Source organism: Nycticebus coucang, chromosome 7, assembly GCF_027406575.1.
Source record: "Nycticebus coucang isolate mNycCou1 chromosome 7, mNycCou1.pri, whole genome shotgun sequence".
Taxonomy (NCBI): Eukaryota; Metazoa; Chordata; class Mammalia; order Primates; family Lorisidae; genus Nycticebus; species Nycticebus coucang.
This window is the reverse complement of record NC_069786.1, coordinates 32,155,879-32,174,404: the sequence shown is the minus strand read 5'-3', so window position 1 is coordinate 32,174,404 and position 18,526 is coordinate 32,155,879. Positions and strand designations below refer to the sequence as shown.

General features: G+C 39.1%; 1 pseudogene; it reads left to right on the top strand.

Moving 5' to 3' along the window:
- Positions 1-780: 780 nt before the first annotated feature.
- On the top strand, positions 781-7,471 carry LOC128589690 (peptidyl-prolyl cis-trans isomerase FKBP1A-like; annotated as a pseudogene).
- The last annotated feature ends 11,055 nt before the right edge of the window (positions 7,472-18,526 follow it).

The window sequence follows — 18,526 nt, the reverse complement described above, 5'->3', positions numbered from 1 at the left end:
ATTGAAAATATAAAGAAAACCAAAGGGAGATTTTAGAATTAAAGAAGACAATAACTGTAACAAAAAACTCAGGGATGGGACCAATAGTAGAATGGAGAGCACAAAAGAAAGAATCATTGGATTTGAAATAGAACAAGAGAGATTAACCAATGGGACTCTCAAAAAGAAAATAGATGTAAAATATTGAGCAGAATCTCAGGGGCCTGTGGGACTATAAAAGATCTACCAATTTTGTCATTACAGTCACATAAAAAGGGAAGAGAGAATGTATGACTGAAAAATTATTTTTAAAAATAATGCCTGAAAATATTTCAAATGTGTTAAAAGACATAAGCCTACTGATTTACAAAGGTAAGAGAACTCCATACATGATGAACCCAAAGAAATGCATTCCAAGATAGGGCATAATCAAACTTCTGAAAACTAAAGACAGAGAAACTCTTGAAAATGAAGAGAACAAAAAAAAACAATAGCATTCCTAGAGGGTAAAACAATTCAAAAGACAATGGATTCAATCATTAACAACCGAGGCCAGAAAGAATTGGCACATTTTCCAAGTGCTAAAAGAACTATCAACCACCAGTTCTAATCTGGCAAAAATTATCTTGAGGAATGAAAGAGAAAGATATTCTTGGTTAAAGAAAGCCTAAGAGAATTTGTAACCTCTAAGAATGGCTGGCATACACAGGTGCCATACTGGGAGGGAGGGGGTAGAGTCCAGGAACCACCACCAGGTGCCTGTCAGTCCACGTTGCCTGTTGCTCTGCCTGCCCTGCTCCCATGGTCACCCTGGAAGTGCAGGTGGAGACCATCTCCCCAGGAACCCATACATCTTCTAGAAGTGGCCAGACCTGTGTGGTGCACTACACTATGATGCTTGAAGATGGAAAGAAATTTGATTCCTTCCAGGATAGAAACAAGCCCTTTATGTTTGTACTAGGCAAGCAGGAGGTGATCTGAGGCTGGAAAAGAGGACTTGCCCAGATAAATGTGGGCCAGAGAGCCAAACTGATTGCATCTCTAGACTATGAGCATGATGCCACAGGACACCAGGCATCATCCCACCATATGCTATTCTCATCTTGTCTTCCATTTGGAGCTTCTCAAACTGGAATGACAGTGTTAAGGTGAAAGAGAAGCAAGCCTAACTCCATTTTTCCAGAGAATCAGTGGGAAGGCAAAGCAGGTTGATTCCATTCTATTGTTTTGCTACATTTTATTGTATTAAAAAAAAAAAAAAACACAAAAAAACCAGTTCTGCTTACCTCCCCACCCTTGCATGGAATTTTAAGTGTACCTGGTTAGAATTGTTAGAATTATTAGTATTGTGTAGAAAGTCACTAACTATTGTTGTGACAACAACTCTCGTGATTATATTAAGGTAGTTTTCATGCCATGTGTATGTGATATGGAAATGCTATAACAGCAAGTTTGAATCCACTTTACTATTTATTCCTTTTCTGTTATATTCATTACCTTCGAAATTGGTTCTTCTTATTTGTCCTCCCATTGTATAACTGTGAATGCATTTATCTAAAATTGTTAGTGATGTAAGTTATTGACTGGACTCCTGATTATATCCTTGGTGATTATCACTTTTTTGTGAACATGCAGTTTACATCCCCACATGTGAGTCCCTCTCCCTACACTACGTTAGGACATTATAGATTGTATTTGTTTTGTAAAGAGAATTACTAAGTGCTCTCATGATCATAGCATTATAAACTGACTAAGCCGCCTCATTCTCATGATTTCCCCTACCTGCTGCTTTTTGCTTCTGTAATTATGCATATTTTCCCCCTGGAAAAGTTTTGCCTTATAAAAGTCAGAGCCTCAGTCAACTTGGGGCTGCACTCAGAAATCCCATGTTGAGACACTGGAGCAGTCAAGAGCCGGCTCTTCAATAAAAGAACTCTACTTTAATTCAACTTGTCTGGTGGTGTGACCTTTGGTGGGACTCCTGGGCATAATAACAGGAATCGTCTCCTCCCTTAGTCCTGTTCTTGGAGCTGCCATGGTACCTCCACACATGTGCACACAAACCCATATAGAGCTTTTCCTGGTGTTCTGCTACACTAAATAAACATCTACCCTGACTGAATGTCTTCTATCACTCAGCCTTGCTTCTGACACCTTCAATTCCCCTTCAGCTTTCTCCTGGTATGTGTATTTGCCAAAACTACATGCTGATAACCTCAAGTTACTAATTTACTCATTTTATTTGGATTCCTTTTTGGGGTGAAGATTCAGTTTCAGTTATTTGGACCTAGGGTTCCAAATAAATGTATGGTTACATATTAACAGCACAAGTTATAGGTTAACTTTTGAATAGGAATCAGTATTTTTTTAAGGGTGAATGCAAGAATCTTTATTTTATTTTTTGGATGAAAATTTTGTCTATTATATATTAAATATTCTTTCTGCTGCACTGCAAAGCCATAGCAAATTTAAGGTGCTGGTGAGAGCTGAATTATTCTCCAAGTTGAAAGATGATCTTGGATTAATTAAAAGCCCTACTAGAAGAGAATTTGCTTCTCCCAGCACCACTTCACTCTCCCCTTAAGCCCCTCTGCCTTTTGAAAGCAGATAATTTTCACCGTGATGGTGGACACTATAGTTATCTGTCCAGGGCCAGCAGAGACCACTGAAGCCTTCTCTGTGGACTGGTTTATTATTTTTTCCCCATCCTGTTGTTTTTATAATGAACATTCAGAAATTTGTAATCTCATAAGCCCCACTGCTTCCTAAATTTTAAGAACTGTCATTGAAAGTTTAAGTTAAAGGTGCTCTTTGTAGACTTAATACCCAATGAAAGCCCAGCCATCATGATAAATCCTGGAATGCTCCCTTAAGGAAATTATGCTCGTCATTGTGACTTCAATATCTTCTGTTTTTTAATGCTCGGCACCCTCTGCTGATCTCAAAGTTTCCCAACTTTTCCTTCCACATCTCCTTCTCTCCCCTCTGCCATCCTGTGTAGGGATGTGGTAAGATAAATGGTTGCTGTCTGACCTCCAGCCCACCCCACCACACATATGAATTTCAAGTTTTACTTTTGAAATAAAAGTGCTTTATGCTGGCTTCTTTCAAAAACAAACAATAACCAAAAGGAAATGGTAAAAGAAAAAGGAAATTTTGAAACATCAGAAAGGTCCAGTGCTGAGGCTCATGCCTGTCATCCTAGCACTCTGGGAGGCTGAGGTGGGTTGAATCACTTGAGCTCAGAAGTTTGAGACTAACCTGAGCAAAAGTGAGACCCCAGTATCCACTAAAAATGAAAAGACTGAGGCAATATAATGGTTTGATTCCAAGAGTTTGAGGTTGCTGAGAGCTATGACGCTATGGGCAACTAAGTGAAATTCTGTCTCAAAAAAGAATAAATAAACATTTAAGAGAAAAAAAGAACAATGAAAAGAAAAAATTGTTAAATAGTCTTCTTAGGAGTTTGAAAAAAATACATAATATTGTCAGACCTAGTTCTCAAAGTACATAATGGAAATATTTAAGTATTTTATACATGAAGGAAAGTAAAACAATTTAAATAATGGAAGATGTGGTTTCTATAATTGAGCTGGTAAAGGGTGAATACCAGTAGATTATAATAAAGTGTGTATATATGTGATGGTTCATTTTATGTGTCAGCTTGACTGGGATGAAATAGCTGAGAAATTCAAATAAGCATTTGAATCATTAGACTGAGTAAAGAAAGTCTATGCTCACCAAAGTCAGGAGGCATCATTCAAAGTGTAGAGGGCCTAAAGAGAACAAAAATACATATGAAGAGCAAATTCTTTCTCTCTCTTCCTGAACGAAGACATCTACCTTTTTCTGCCCCTGGACATTGGAACCCCTGGTTCTCAGGCCTTTGGACTCTGGGACTTACACCAGCAGATTTCCATTCTTAGGCCTTTGGCTTCTGAGTAGGAGTTAAACCAACAGCTCCTCTAGTTCTAAGACATTTGAATTTGGCCTGAATTATACCACCAGCTTTCCTGGTTCTTTAGCTTTCAGAAAAATACTTTGAGACTTCTCTGACTCTATAATTGTGTGAATCAATGCCCATAATAAATCTCTTCATACACACACACACACACACATACATATGTTTGTGTGTGTATATGTGTCATAATGGTTCTGTTTCATTGGATAACATTGGCTAATAGAATATATAATGTGACACCTAGGGAAACAACTACAAACCTACCAAAAAAGTACACAAAACACCACAGAAAAATCTGTCCCGACCCGCGGGACAGCAACGGGGGGCCGCAGGAACCACCTAAAGGAGAAAAACAAACAAGGGGTGCGAGAAAGGGAGACAAGACAGTTTTCTGATCAAGTCTCGAACTTTATTGAAAAAACTTGTGCCTTATAAGCATTACGGGGAAGGTGGGTGGGTCTTGTTGGGAGGTTCAGAGGAGTTGTTAACTGGGGATTGGCTAGAGTAAGTAAGATGGGGCATAAGGTGATTGGTTGGCTAGTTGTCAGGTAAAGTTACCGGGAAAAGGTAAAACTGTTTTTTACTTAAAAAGGAAGTAAGGCCAAGCTGTACCTTATATGGCTTCCGACATCTCCTCCCTTTTTGTTTTAAGGAGGTGGGCATTAACTGAGAGAGGGAGTAGTGACCTGGCTCCTCTCGTGGATTTCCCAGATCCACATTTGTTATTTGCGGTATCTTTTGGAGAGGAGAGGTAAGCGAAATTTTTGATACCAACCTCTATGCAAGCCAGGTTTGCTCTCAGAGAAAAATCAGAGGGGGTCTGATCCTTCATTTGACTTCTCCTTGGGATCGGGAGGTCGAAGGATTGTGGGACCTTCTCTTGCAATGCCTTGCTGTGCACTCAACTCGGTGCCCATACCCTTTTTTCCTTTTATTAGGAATGGGTAAGTGTACCTCTGATCTATACACTGCCCTCATTATGAGGGGAAGCCATAAGAGTCGGTTTCTTGGTCAGACAGAGCCAGGCGATGGTAGTGAATTTGAATTGGTTTTGCTAGGGCAGAGTCTATTTGTTGTTTAATGAAAGTGGTGACCTTTTTGAATAGCCAGGGGCCAAAGGAAAGGACTAATAGAAAACCTAATAGGGGGCCTAGGAGTGGGAGGAGATAAGGAAGAAGTCCATTGAGTCCTGACCAAAGGGGGTTATCACGAAGTTCCTTTCTTCTTTCTTCGAGCTGGTCTTGCAGGTTTTTTATCTTGTCTCGAACAATGCCTGACTTGTTGGCGTAGAAGCAGCATTTTTCCTGTAAAGCCAAACAGATACCTCCCTGCTCTGCCGTGAGGAGATCTAAGCCTCTACGGTTTTGTAGGACTACTTCTGCTAGGGAGTCTATTTGATCTTGAAGATCGTGAATTGTTTCAGAAAGAGCTGAGACATCCTCTATTAGTTGATGAGACAGTTTGTGGTAGGAATGTATAGATATTCCTGTTCCGGTAACTCCCGTGGCTACTGCTGTAGTGATGCCTAGTCCTGCTATTAGTGGGATAAGTTGAATAGCTCTTTTAGAGCGTGGATGTCCAGCTATATAATCAAGACTGGGGAGAGGAACAGGTTGATCTCCTAGTATAATAGAGATATCAGGGAGTAGTTGGGTGGTTACGCAATAGCCTGTCCAGTTACCTGGTAGGGCCGTGTAGGCCAAATTTCCTCCGCATACAAAAACATGTCCAGGAGGGGGGCACCGGTGTGAGGTGATGTTAGAAATGGAGGAGCAGTTTGTGAAGGTGATGCTTCCTAAGTCTACATCATAATTATTGTTCTGGGGAGGTTTGTATATACAAGGGGTTTGTATAAATTCTATAGGTTGGACTCTAAAAGGTAGACTGTCGCTACAGTTTAGATGTGAATTGTTTAGATGTGAAGTGGAGGTGTTTGTTAGTAGGGCTAGGGGCATAGGTGTGCCAAGAGTTAGACATAGCCAGCAGTTTTCCGCGAGGGTTGGGTTGGAATTATTTAAAGCTTTGAAAGTGGCTTCTAAAATATCAGAGGTTTGGACGTCGAGATCTATGTCTCGAGATTTAGGTAAAGCTAAGGGGTGGTATTGTAGGGGAGTATATTTTTCTTTAATTATTTTTTCAATTTGTTTTTGGACCGCATCTTCTCTTACCCTATCTGATGGCCCACCGCCATCAGATGTGTGAATTGGTGGTTTTAGTGGCCAGCAAACATTTTTGCCAATAGTGCCTAAGCAGGAGGCTTGGGCATATTTGGAGTGTCCCAGGTTATGAGTAGAATCAAGCTCACCTCCAAAGGAGCCAGAATAAGTTCTTTGTAAAATGGCTGTTAGATATGTGTTGCCGTTTGTGTGGGTGCACTGTTGGACACTATTGTAGCACATAGAGTGCATTTGATTGGTTATTTCACACTCCGTGGGACAAGGTCCTGGTTCGTTTTGAACTGGGAGTATTATTTTGGGTGCATTAACACATTGCCAGTTTTGCTTATGTCCTCCTCCTATCTGTGACGTGAAAGTTAAATAGGCGGTTTTGCCGCTGCAATCAACTTGGCTAGTATGTGAGGTGGGTATTATTGTAGTTGTTCCTCCCTTGCAGTCACAAGGTGCCCCATATAATTTTTGGAGTAGTTGTTCTGTGGTAATTGGGGGCCCCATGCCACCTAGGGTAGTGTTTAATAAGGTAAAGAATATTATGGTAGGGTAGAAAACCATGGTTTTGATTGATTTTGTTCTAGCAGGTAGGAGTTTATTGAGAAGTAGTGTCTTCAGGAAGGTTGTGTTCCAGGGCCGTATCTGTAGGGGAAGATAAAGTTTTCTCAGGGATTTTCCCTGGAACTGATAGTGTTACGGAGGGGTTGATGGGTTTGATTAACCGTTCTGGGAGCCAACGAGGTCCGTCTTCTTTGGTATCATATATACAGGCATGTCCTCGACCCCAAATGAGAACGGGATCGGGGCCATTCCATTTTAAAGTAAAGGGATCTTTCCACATGACTTTAGCATATTGGGTGTTTGTTTCTTGGTGCCAGAGTCTGTCAGCTGCAGACTTTCCATGGTAATCTAATTGTAAGAAGTTTAGGACAAATAGAGCATGGTTAAGGAGGTTACGAGGGGAGCCTTTGGTGGGATAAAAGGAGGTAGTTTTAAGTTTGTTAATTGTGGTTTTTAAGGTTTGATGTGCTCTTTCAATGATCCCTTGGCCTTGCGGGTTATAAGGGATCCCCATAATGTGTTTGATTTTTAATTGATGGCAGAATGATTGAAAGGCTTTGGAAATGTATCCAGGGCCGTTGTCAGTTTTGATTTTTTGAGGTTTATTCATGGTAGTAAGACATTGGAGAATATGGGCTATGACATTTTTTGTGGCTTCACCGCTTTGAAGAGTGGCGAAGATGAATCCACTGAAAGTGTCAATAGCGACATGGACATACTTAAGGGTGCCAAATTCAGGGAGATGGGTAACATCCATTTGCCAAATTTCATTGGGGAGTATACCCCTGGGATTGACTCCTAAGTGAGGAACCGGTAATGAGGTTACACATCCGGGACAGGACTTGACAATTTGTCGAGCTTGTTCTCTGGAAATTTTGAATAGGAGTCGGAGGGTGTGAGCATTAAGATGGTGAGTAGCATGAGTTTGTTGGGCTTTGGTAATGGGGTCTGTAAAGATGGGGTATATAGGTCGGGTATTTTTGTCAGTGATGGCATTGCCCTGGGAAAGGGGTCCTGGTAGTTCTGTATGTGCTCTTAAGTGTCCGATGTAAAAGGGAGTTTGCCTGGTTCTTATTAACTTTTGTAGTTGATAGAATAGAGGTACTGCATTAGTGGTAGGTTTGATATAGGGAATAGTTTCTAACAAAGGGATGGAAAAGGCTAGATAAGAACTATCAGTGTAAAGATTAAAGGGAGAATTGGGTAATTTTGTAAAGACTTGAAGGATTGCAAAAAGTTCTACAAGTTGGGCAGATTTGAAAGGGGATTGAATGGAATGTTCTTTATCATTGATAGTAAAGGCAGCCGTGCCATTGGAGGAGCCATCTGTAAATACTAAGAATGCTTGTTTAAGTGGTGTTTTTGAGGTGATTTTGGGGATAACGAAGGGATGTAATCGCGCAAATTGGAGTAATTTGTGGGGAGGGAAATGGTTATCTATTGTTCCTTGGAATGAAGTGAGGGAAATGGTCCAATCGTCATCATGTTGAATAAGCCAATTTAATTGTTCCTTAGTATATGGAAGAATAAGTTGATTGGGATCTCTTCCAAAGTATTGTAAGCTTTTTTCTCTCCCTTGTCGTATGATTTTTGTGACTAATGAAGGGTAGGGGGTAAGTACCCGGGAGGGAGAGGAGGGTAGGTGAATCCAAAGAAGGGGATTGTCTTGCCATAAAACTCCGGTTGGTGTGTGAGGTGTAGGGCATATGATAAGAGAGAAAGGTTTATTGTAGGAAAGGAATGTAATTTGTTGTTGTTGAATGGCATTCTCAACGGAGCGAAGGGCTTTCTTTGCTTCAGGGGAGAGGGAGAGCGGGGAGAGAGGATTAGAATCACCCTGTAGGGTGTTAAAAAGGGGCTTAAGTTCCTCGGTTGTAAGTTTTAGGTAGGGTCTTAACCAGTTAATATCGCCGAGGAATTTTTGGAAGTCATTAAGGGTTTGAAGGTGTGAAGTTTTTAGTTGGATTTTTTGAGTTGTAATTTTATTTGAGTTTAATTCGAATCCAAGATAATAATAGGGGTCTTTGAGTTGTATTTTATTGGGAGCTATTTGGAGTCCTAAGGTGTTGAGTTGATTTGTTAGTTCTTGGCTGCATTTGAGTACTTTTGAGGCCGAAGGTCCTGCTAGAAGAATATCATCCATATAGTGAATGATATACATAGAGGGCCATAGTGGCCGGAGGGGGTCTATGGCTTGGGCGACAAATTTTTGACATAGGGTGGGACTGTTTGCCATTCCCTGTGGGAGTACTTTCCATCGATAGCGGGGCATAGGCCCTTTGAAGTTGATAACGGGGAGGCTGAAGGCAAAACGCTCCCTGTCCTGAGGGTGTAAAGGAATGGTGAAGAAACAATCTTTAAGATCAATAATAATTTTGAAATAATTGGCTGGAATAGCAACTGGGGAAGGGAGGCCTGGTTGAAGGGCTCCCATGGTATACATGGTTTTATTAATTTCTCTGAGATCTTGGAGAAGTCTCCAGGATCCTGTTTTCTTTTTTATTGTAAATATGGGGGTGTTCCAGGGGGAAGTAGTAGGTTCTAAGTGGCCAGCTGCTAGTTGTTCCTGTACTAACTGAGTAGCTGCTGTAAGTTTTTCATTACTTAGAGGCCATTGATCTACCCACACTGGTGCGTCGGATTTCCATTTTATCTTATCAGCGTGGGGTACAGGAAAGTCAATGGCCATTATGGAAAATGTTCACTCCCTAAACCCGAGCGGTTACTGTTTTGTACTAGGGAAAGGGGCTGTTTTATTCCTTGGCTGTTTTTACCTAATCCTTGCCCTGGTAAGAAGCCCTGCTTAAGCATTTGATGAGTGATGACTTCATTGGGACTGCACATAATGATTTTCATCTGGGATAAGATGTCTCGCCCCCAAAGATTGATGGGCAGTCCTGAAACAATGTAAGGTTGTACTTGTCCGGTATTACCTTCTTCGTCTTTCCATGTTAATATTTTGGAACTTTGTTTAGGGTTGGTTGATTGACCAATACCTTTAAGGTGAGTTATGGAGGCTTCACAGGGCCAACTAGAGGGCCAGTTTTGGGCAGCGATGACTGAAGCATCAGCCCCTGTATCTACTAGGCCTGTAAAGGCTTTGCCATCAAGATGTAAAGTTAACAATGGTCTTTCAGGGGTTATTTCTTGTGCCCAATAAGCATCAGCTGATCTGAGAGCAGCATTTAGGCTGGGGAAGGAGGAACTATTTTTATTGGAGGAATTTATGGGGAGCAATATAAGTTGGGCTATTTTTTTGCCTTTGGGGATGGACACAGGTCCTGATGGTGCTGAGGCTAAGAGTGTTATTTGTCCTGTATAATTATTATCAATAATTCCAGGAGTGATGTGGAGACCGGCCAATGTAATACTTCCTCTGCCTAAGACAAGGCCGAAGGTCTCAGGAGGTAGGGGCCCATATGACTCTGTGGGTATGAGTTGTATTCCTTGGTCAGGAATTAATATTGTATCGGTGGCGGCACAGAGGTCCAATCCTGCGCTACCTGGGATGGGGTGGAGGAGAGATTTGACATCTGAGTGGGGAGAATTTGTTGTTGGTTTTCCTGGGCTTGAGGGATGAACCTGGTGGCCCCTTGGTTCAGTCCCTGAGTTGGGGCCAGGGGCTGGCCCCTCAGGGAGTTTCCCTGGTTGGGGTTTTCCCGCGAAGGGGTAAGGAGTTTACCTTCGATATCAGTTTTGGAGTAGCATTCATTAGCCCAGTGAAGGCCGCGCTTGCAACGTGGGCAATGAGTTTTGGGAGGTGCTCGGGGCTGGGAACATTTAGGCGGGGAATTGGTGGTAGCTGCTGATTGTTTTTCATTAGGGCAGTTACGGGCGAAGTGCCCTGGCTGTTTACAATTATAACAGGTTTTGTGTTGGTTATTTGAGGTGAGGTTTTTTAAGGCTGCCCCAATGGCTAGACCAAGCGTGTGAGAAGTGCCAATGCCTGAGCATAATTTTATGTAGTCGGACAGACTGCCACAACGATGGGGTCTAAGGATTTCCTGGCATGTTAAATTTGCATTTTCATAAGCAAGATGTTTAATGAAGGTGCCCTCAACTTCTGCTTCCCCTAATAATCTTTCGGCAGCATCAGTGAGGCGGCTGACAAAGTCACTATAGGGTTCATCAGAGCCTTGGCGAACTTTAGCCAAGGAGGTGGTGGCTGAGCCTTTAGGAGGGAGTCGTCGCCAAGCTTTGAGGCCTGCATTCTGAATTTGAGCTAGTAATCCAGGGGGAAATGTTGCTTGGATTTCATTAGTTTCATAGGGACTCCGGCCGAGTAGTTTATCTCGGGTCCAAGAGCGTGTGGTTTTATTTTCACTATTGCGCTGGGCGGTTTCTCGACAATTTTCTACAAAGTCAGTCCGCCAAAGGACATAGTCACCTCCTGATAATGTAGCTCGTGCCAGGGAGAGCCAATCGTTGGGTGTTAGCCATCGGTCACTAAGACTCTCAAGGATGGTAAGTGTATAAGGAGCAGTGGGGCCATAATTGGTAACTGCCGCTTTTAGGTCTTTTAAATGTTTAAGGTTTAGGCGGCGGTATTTTTGTCCTTTAACGAGATTTTTTTGGTCAGTGTCTAAATCCTCCGTATCTGAATTATCAGGATCAGGTTTTGTGGAGTCAGGGGAGGTTTCATTTTCATTAGAAGGGTCTTCCTCAATCTCATTGTCTTCAGATTCTGCTACGGCAGGGTTAGAATTTTGGCTACGGGTGACTGGGAATGTAAGAACAGGGGGGTTGCCTTTGGCCCTTTTTGTTCTCCCTATTTTTTGTGTTGGTGAGGGAGATAGATTATTGGCAGTGAGGTTGGGGTTTAATTTAAAAAGTTCAGTTTCAAGGGCCTGAATTTCTTTAATAAGGTGAAGGTGCTCACGCTTGGTTTGTAATATTTCTTTGAGGGAGGAGACTTCTTGAGTGAGTGTTGTTTTTGCTAGTCGGATGGGGTCAAGTGGGAGATTATTGGGTATAGAGGGAGGTTTTGGAATAACTGAGGTGTTGAGGTTGTAAGAGTGTGGGTTATAGGGGGGGGTTTATTGATGACAGGGGCTGTAAGGCCCCAGGGGTTATCATGGTAATGGACAGCCTGATTTTCTAGGGATTTTTCTTCCTCAGGGTTTAAATGATGTATTTGATTATTAGAAATGAGCGATGGGTAGAGTTTGGGAGATGAAGGCTTTTGAGGGAAAGGGTTGGTAACATTTGGAGTTTTAAGAGTGTTGTTGGGGCTGTTCGGGGTTTTAGGGGAAACTGGGGGGTTGTCAGGAATTTCTACCGTGACAGAGGGGCAGGTGGAAGGAGGGCGAGAAGCCTCTTTAAGGACTTCTTCTCCTACTTTGATGACATCTCGAATGTCAGGATCTAGTGAATGAACTTTTAACATGTCATGAATTAAATTCCAGTAGGAAAAGGCTGTAACTGGGACTTTGTCAGGACCAAAGGTGTGGTAAAAGTCCTGCAAGGCATCTCCTACTCGTTCCCAGCGTTTTTGGCTGATTGTTCCCTCTAAAGGGAACCAGGGGCAAGTGTTATGAATAAAATTAAAAAATTCTTTAAGGTCCTTTCTTTTAACCCTTACTCCTCGCACTCTGAGTGATCCTTTGAGTCCGTCAAGGAACATTTCATGTGTACTAAGCGAATTCCCCATTATGTTGGCTGGATGGCTCTCTCAGGATCTCGGTTCACGCAAGTCTCCAGTCGACTCGGAACTTAAGTTTCTCTGTGACCACTCTCCCTGTACCTTATGATCTCTGCTCGCGTGTCATAGGTCGGCAGGTATAATCCGCCTGCTCGGACCCTCTCAGGCAGGACAGCTGCCTACTGCCCTCAGGCTTAGCCTTTGGGAGGCAGCGTCCCTGGGAGTGCCCTTGAGGTGGACGACCGTGTAAGACGTAGCAAGCTCAGAGTTTGTTAGAGAGTGTTAGGCAGAAAAACTAGTCCAAGTGTTTTGGAGTTCTCACTGCCGAAACGGGTACCTCTCGTCCTTCCCCGCTTTGGCCCTGTGAGCTTGGTAAGTGAATTAGATCCGGGAGAGCCAATAATAACAGCCAAGACAAAGGGGTGAAATGTTTGAAATCTTGTAAGTTATCGTTTGCCTACCTTCTCTTCTGATCCGTCTCATGGCGGGTGAACCGAGGCGATCTGAATGGGGAGTGCACGCGGGTCCTCACTGCAGCTCCGAAGGGTGCCCTGCCGGGGCTTCCGTAGGCAAGTGTTCTCCTCCAGGGGGTCCCTATCGCCCCACGTTGGGCGCCAGGATGTCCCGACCCGCGGGACAGCAACGGGGGGCCGCAGGAACCACCTAAAGGAGAAAAACAAACAAGGGGTGCGAGAAAGGGAGACAAGACAGTTTTCTGATCAAGTCTCGAACTTTATTGAAAAAACTTGTGCCTTATAAGCATTACGGGGAAGGTGGGTGGGTCTTGTTGGGAGGTTCAGAGGAGTTGTTAACTGGGGATTGGCTAGAGTAAGTAAGATGGGGCATAAGGTGATTGGTTGGCTAGTTGTCAGGTAAAGTTACCGGGAAAAGGTAAAACTGTTTTTTACTTAAAAAGGAAGTAAGGCCAAGCTGTACCTTATATGGCTTCCGACAAAAATCAAAATGGAATTTCTTTAAAAATATACAAATAACTCACAGGCAGGATAGAGAAATAAAAAACAGAAGGAGCAAGCAGTAAACACAAAATAAAATGGCAAACTTGAGTCCTAGTTTATCATATTAATATTAAATGTCACACAGTGGCTCATGCCTATAACCTAAGAACTCTGGGAGGCCAAGGTGGGTGGATTGGCTGAGCTCACAAATTCAAGACCAGCCTGAGCAAGAGCGAGACTCGTCTCTAAAAATAGCCAGTGTTGTGGCGGATATCTGTAGTTCCAGCTACCTGGGGGCTGAGGAAAGAGAATCGCTTGAGCCCAAGAGTTGGAGGTTGCTGTGAGCTATAATGCCATGGCACTCTACCAAGGTTGACGAAGTTAGACTCTGGCTCCAAAAAAAAAAAAAGATAAAAAGGTCAATGGTATAAATATATAATTAAAAGTCAGTAATGGGCAGAGTAGATTAAAAAGCCCAAGTCTATGAAGGGTTAAGAGTAAAAAAAAAAAAAAAAAAAGCAGATATGTACAGGTCACATATTTATTCTCTCCCATTTATATATCATTGTTGAAATGACAAAATTGTAGAGGTGGAGACTAAGGTAGTGGTTGCCAGGGTTTACAAAAATAGGGGAAAGAGAGGGGTAAAATGAGGGATATATTTATGGCAATGAAATAGTTCTCTATCTTGATTGCAGTGGTGGTTTCACGAAGCTGCACATGTAATAAAATGGCATAGTGCTGTTATTGCATACATTGTACCAGCGTCAACTTACTGGTTTCCATATTGCAGTATACTTATATAATAAGTTGGGAGAATCTGGGTGAATTGTATATAGGAATCTTCTATACTATTGTTATAATCCCCTGTGGATTTATAATTACTTCAAGATAAAAGTTTTTAAAAAGGAAAAAATAGTTATAAATTTTAAAAGGAAACAAATGTTTTTATTTCAGAGAACTCAAGAAAGGATCACATGGCACAGTATTGCTAAGAAAAGTGGTGAAAGTTGAAGATTATTAGAAGAAGTATTGGTTTGAAAGAGAAAATTTGTTAACTCTAGAGAAAGATAATATAGCAAAAATATTTTAATTTAAAATATCTGTATAGAAAAGAGTAGGGACATGTGTGTGTATCAGTATAGGTATCAGGCTATGGAAAAGAGGAAAATGGAAATGATATAGTGACTAATTCTTAAATAAAGATAAAAATAAATTTGTGGTTTTAAAGCTTCATTTTTATGTAAGAGAATATATTGAAATTTATCAATGAAATGACCTGTTCACCTCTTGAGGATAAACATTTTCTTCTCAAAGGGCTTTGAAACATTTTATGATCCATTTCAAAGAGATCAGAATAATTAAGAGAATTTTTGTAGCGTTTATTAGTTTATCCCTGTGATAACTAAATCTTTAATACAGTATAATTCTAAGAGATACTCAGCCTTTGAATTTTAATTTCTATTTATCTTCACTGTTTTTTGGCAATTAAGTATCCTTACAACATTGAGCTCAGTTTATTAGTGGTGAAAAATAATGGAGATGATAGAAGAAGGGCAAAGGTGAGGGCAATTTTCAGCTTGCATAAAGATCTATTATAACAAGTAAACTAAATTAAGAACATAACTATAGCATTTCTTCAAAATAGATCAGAGCTTAGTTTTATTTCATAAACATGAAAGATTCATTACACATCTATTGAGGTAATTTTCAAAAAACCACTTTTGAAGTAAATAAAATATATTTCCAAAGGGAAATGTTTGCCACTCATTATTCCAACATTACTAGAAATACAATTGGTACCCATTTGAATAAAGTTTTGGCTACTTAAATTAAAATAGAGATATCAGAACATGGGGTGTATGTTGGGCATATCAAATAAATCTAGACTGAACTCAGCTCAAAAAGGACAGATAGGCAACCGAGTGAAATTAATTTATATGTCACTTAATTTAATGTTGGGAAAGATAAATTAAAAAAATAGATGAAAGAGTAGAAAATAAGAATACCTACGAGAATTCTATGTAATGAGAACCATGGCCATTTTGAAAAATAATGTGGCTGCTCAAACACTCAATTAATAATTACAGAACTATTCATAGAGAATTCTGTTTCATTCTGAATTACGTGGACATTCTGTGCATATTTCACACCTCAAATTTAGAACTTTTAACATTACGCTAATTTTTTTTAATAATTGATATTTTTCTTCAGAATTTGCCAAAATATTTTTTTTAATTGGTTCAGGTTCATTGAGGGTACAAAGAATTGGGTTACACTGTTTATATTTGTTAAGTAAAGTCCCTCTTATAGCTGTGTCAGAGGTATGTGCCATACACCATAAACTCCCATCCCTCTCCTCCACTCCTCTCTCTTTTCCCTTGTTCCCTCACCCCCTACCTTGAATTGATTTGAATTTTTCTCTTATGTGAGTATGTATTAGATTGTCTTCTGGTTTCATACTAGAATTGAATATATTGGATTCTTGCTTCTCCCTTGTGATAGTTTACTAAGAAGAATGAGTTCAAACTCTATCCAGGTTAATATTTCCTCCTAATCTAGAATTACGGCAAATTCCTTCCCAACATGCAAAATGTATCCCAATATATACTCTGTCAATAAGCTAAATATTTTTTCTTAACCTAACCATTACTTTGGTCAGAAATGGGCATACTGGTACATGTTTTAGCTAAATGACTGGTTCACCTATACCAAATAACAAAATTTGAATACTTCCATATATTGTAGTATATAAAAAATTCTAATTATGTTTAGATCAGAATTAACTGGAGGCACTATTCATTACAAAGCAGGCAAAGATAAAGTTTATATCATGTTCTTGTGATGATTTTGTACTAAGAAAATAAACTACACAGTATACATAGTATATATAGTAGTGTGTTAAATAACAAAAGTTTTCATATTCATTCATCTATAGCTAAAGTAACTAAATCAAATTTGCTTTAAGAATGTTCTAACTCAAATAAATAACAATCCATCTTTAACAATATATGCTTTATAAATTCTTTGGTTAATTTTCCTTAATTAAGATTACGTTTCTGAGATAGTAAATAAAAACTTCTTTGAAAATAACTATCAACACAAGGGGCATCAAATTAATAATAAAAAGAAATCAAGTAGTATACATATGCTTTATTCTCAAAATAGACCCTTGTTCCACCTTGTTTGGAAATTGTTTCTCTGTATTATTAGAAAGTATCTTTTCCTCTAGCTTTCTTTTCCTTCTAACACAGAGAAATTAAAATATAAATTGCTTTATTAAAATCAGGTTTCCTCTTTTATAATATCTCTCAACAAATAGATTTGGAATTTTTAATTCCTTTTCATTTTAATCGAGGCTGATACAAATTTAGATTTTATAGTGTTAAGCCTGTGTAGAACTTTTCAAAAACAGATGAAAATATAAATGTTAACTTCTTAGAAGGAAAAGATCCAAAAATACCTTTTAAAAAGAAGATTAGTAATACCATGAAGACACACGTGTTCTCAAGTTAAATATCTCACAAACACGAGAAATAATTTCTTTAGTTCATTTCATTTCATGAGTAATTTATCTTAACAAAGAATAACAAAAATAGTGTGAAGGCAAGCTTGTGGATATGATGTTCCATTGGCTTCCCCATAGGGCAAAATTCTTTGGGAGTAGGAGCTATATGTACCACACATCTTAGTATAGCTAACCTAGAACTTCACACCTAGAGTTGTCAGTCAACCATTCTTTTCAATTTGCATGTGCAGATAGTTAAACCCATTCATGTAAGTATCAGTGAAGCTTAATGTTTGTTGCTTGTTCCTTTGTGAAAGAATTGGGCTATTTAAATTTTCTTTTGCTATTCAAAATTTATAGACATTGCAAAATATTGATGATTTAAAATGAAGAATTCCATCAAGCTTAAGATAATTTAGTAGCAAATTACTTTCATATGTACATATGTGTGTATAGATACATGCATGCATTCATCTATACCCACTTTATTTAATTAAAAAACTTTGGTAAAAAATAAATTAAGCTACTGGGTAATGTTTTAAAAACATTTCATAAATATATGATTCGTCATTAATTTATGTTCATTATGTTTTGTCTTAGTTAGTGGATTTTTTTTAAATTCAACTATGGGCTATGTTTTCCTTCTAAGAATATATTGCACTTGTTGACATTTGGATCTCTGATGTGTTTGAAACTCATTGTGCATAGTGTAAAGAATAGGTTTGAGTTTATATTCTAAATTCCCAATTGTCCCATACTATTAATTAAAATGTCTATCTTTGCATAGTAGACATTGAAAAGCTTCAGTAGTTTGAGAAGCTACCTTCATCTTATGCTTATAGCTATGTATTCTATACTATTCTACTTGCCAGGACTTCGTCTTTAAAAACAAGGTTTTTTAGAGGCTTTATGGTATGTTTTAATGCCCAGTCAGGCTACTCAAAGTTTTTTCTTTTCAATGTTTTTTGTCTTTTCTTTCATGTTATATAAATTTAGAATCATGTGCCTATGTACATGAGAAAATTTGTTAGCATTTTCTTAGGAATTGAAATACATGAATTAAAATCAACAGAACTGACATCGTTATAACATTAAGTCATATTGTTCCAATAGATTTCTTTCCATTTGTTTAAACCTTGCTTTGGATCTTTCCCAAATGTTTTTAAAATACTCCTCTTTAGAAGTTATATGTTTTTCCTTTGGTTTATTCCTAAATTTTTAATATTTAAATTGCTATTGCAAATTAGCATTTTGTTTATCATGGTATAAATATTCACTTACTGGTTATTAACTTTGTGTATGAAGGCTATGGACTTTTGTATGTTAATTTTAGATTTCTCTACTTCCTTGCATTTTCTTTCATTGTTAGTTTTATCATCAATTATCTGGAGTTTTCCAGGTTTCCAGTTTTCATGTCATCTGAAAATAGAGATCTGAAATACTAACACCTCTTAATTCATTCCAATACTCTAATTGATTTCTCATTTCTAATTATATTGACTAATACCTATATCACAATATTTTCTTCTATTATTTTGGGTTACCATTTAATTTATTTCTTATGCCACTTTAAATCATCTGAAAAGGTAGTAGATATTGTTCATGATCTTAGCTGAAATGTTTCCCAATAAGATTTCTTTATTTCTGTTTGTCTATTTTTCTCCTAGAGAAGCGATGCATTTCAAAATTTCCCCTTCAAAAAAATAAAAAAAAAAAGAATACAAAATTTCCCCTTCAAATCAATATATTCTT